We start from the raw sequence: 2500 nt of genomic DNA, 5'->3' as shown, positions 1-2500 counted from the left end.
ATATATATATATATGTATATGTATATATATACATATACATATATATTTGTGTGTGTGTATATATTTATATATATATATATATATATATATATATATATGTACACACACACTCACACACACATATACACACACACACACAAATGTGTGTGTGTTTATGTAGAAACACTTTCTACAGCCATTATAAACAATTTGGGAGCATGTTATTTGCATTTACAGGCGAAACTTTAATGAACAAATGCAGATACTTACTAAGGGTGTTGGTAACGTTTGTTCAGGGATCTAAACTCCGATCCTTCGAGATGTGAATGTGATCAAGATGTAAATGAAATTGTCAATATTTGAATTCTAAATTACTGTTTCACCTAGGATGACCAGTTCCTCGTCGACCAGATCATATTTGGACAAATCTAGTTATTCCACAAGCAGAATAGTCTTCACATTTTGCACACATTTCGCAAAACAACTGTAATTTCAAGTTCATGATATCCTACTTTTATTTTAGCGAAGCAAATACTACAAGTTACTGTAGTATAAACGTCTAATGAGTAATTACTGCCAGGACCTTGTTTTTCGCTCTGATGATCCTAATGTTATTTATGATAATTGTAAAAGCATCTTTACTGCTTCTTTCATTAGATTTTGTCCTTGTTATAAAGCAAAATCTGTAAGAAAATTGTATTTAAAATATTGTAAAAAAATAATCTAATCATTTTATGCGAAACTACCTTAATAGTTTTATAAGAAATACAAAGTATGAATGATACTGCGACAAGCTCAGCGATAATCATAATTATATCCAGACGACTTGAAACCTCATCCATTCAGTCTTGAAGCAAGTTGAAGCAAGTCAGTGAATACTAATGGACTTAATAGATCATCGCCAGTCGCTTCAGAATTCCTTTTCATTTTTGTCAGAAGATCCTACACACGGTTTTCTGGTGATTCTAATTTATTGCTCTATTTTTATAAGATGCAGCGCTGCTTTGTGTATGTTGTTTATTCCCAGACTACTGTTTGCACGCACACGTCTGGTACTTTCTAAATTCTTAGTTTCATTTCTTTCTGGACCTGGTTTCTCAGTCGATCTGGATTTTTATTGTTTTATTTTTTTCTTCTATCCTTGTACTCATGTAAGTTTTTTTTGTTTTTGTTTTTTTAAGTCTTCGACTTTCTCTTCGTTACTTCTAACCTTTTTTTTTTTTTTGGCATTTCAAATTTATTTTTCCATACATCCTGAGTGTTTATCCATTCTGCCTTTTGACAGGCTTCTTATCTATAGGAAGGATATTTATGGGAATGAATATCTTAAACAAACTCAAGGATAATTATAATGATAGTTAAAAGACATTTTCCATTCAGTCTTGAAGCAAGTTAAAGCAAGCGATGGTTAGTCAGTGAATACTAATGGATTTGGAATTAGAGAGCTTCATATATCATTGCCAGTCGCTTCAGTAATTACGTCAGTATAGTTCAGAGAATGTTTGTGATCACTCGAATTTCCCAGAGTTCATATCAGAGTGCAGTAGAGCCTGATATCTATCAATTTGATTTATAAGTAATTCTGTTTCTGGGCGTGATGATATAATCTATTCGAAATAATGTGACCGGTTTTGTCACATCGTAATACATGGAATGCAACTGGTATATTTCCTGATAAATTCAAAGTGGCTAAAGTCAGGGACAACTCTCAAACGTTCAAAAGGCTTCCTGACTAATGTTTCGCAAAATCCTCCTGAAATGATGTCTCCACTCTTTATAATAACTTTTACCACAGACAGACAATGCATAGTCTATGTAGATAATTTTTGTATTTAATTGCATGTTCTGTCTTTCCGTTGGTTCATGTTTTACCCTCCATTTTATGTTCTCTCTTTAGCATGTGCTTCATTTTGCGTTTTATTCTCGTATTTTCGTTATTAGGTGCTGCAAGTACATTTAGAGAATAAATTGCAAAGGAAAGGATTATTCAATTTTTTAAACCTAGTTCGTTTTTTAAAAATCTTGATGAAAATGAAAATTATAATTATAATGATAATGATAACGGTAGTGCTAATGATGATGATAATTAATGATAATGGAAATAAGTTTACAGATCATGATAATTACTTTGACAATGAAAATAAGGATAATGATAATGACACTAACAGTAATAGTAATAACCATACTAGTAATGATAATAACTAGACTGGTAATAATATAGTGATAATGATGATTATAATGAAACTTTGACAATGGCAATAATAGTAACAATAATGATAGTACATACTAATAGTAACGACTATAACTAGACTAGATATAATATAGTCACGGTGATAAAAATAATTATATATTTAGTGATACCGTGTACCAAAGTCACCGCCCCCCCCCCCCCCCCCCCCCGCCCCCTTTAGATTATAAAACAGCCTTGTGATCATTCCTTTGGTCTTCAAAATCTGTTTATGTTATCCCTCGCTTAATGTTAACAAGACCAACAGAGTATCATCTGCTTTCATCTCACTTT

The sequence above is a fragment of the Penaeus chinensis genome, chromosome 7 (genome assembly GCF_019202785.1).
Source record: "Penaeus chinensis breed Huanghai No. 1 chromosome 7, ASM1920278v2, whole genome shotgun sequence".
NCBI classification, from domain to species: domain Eukaryota; kingdom Metazoa; phylum Arthropoda; class Malacostraca; order Decapoda; family Penaeidae; genus Penaeus; species Penaeus chinensis.
The sequence above is the reverse complement of the archived record's forward strand: the minus strand, read 5'-3'. Positions refer to the sequence as shown.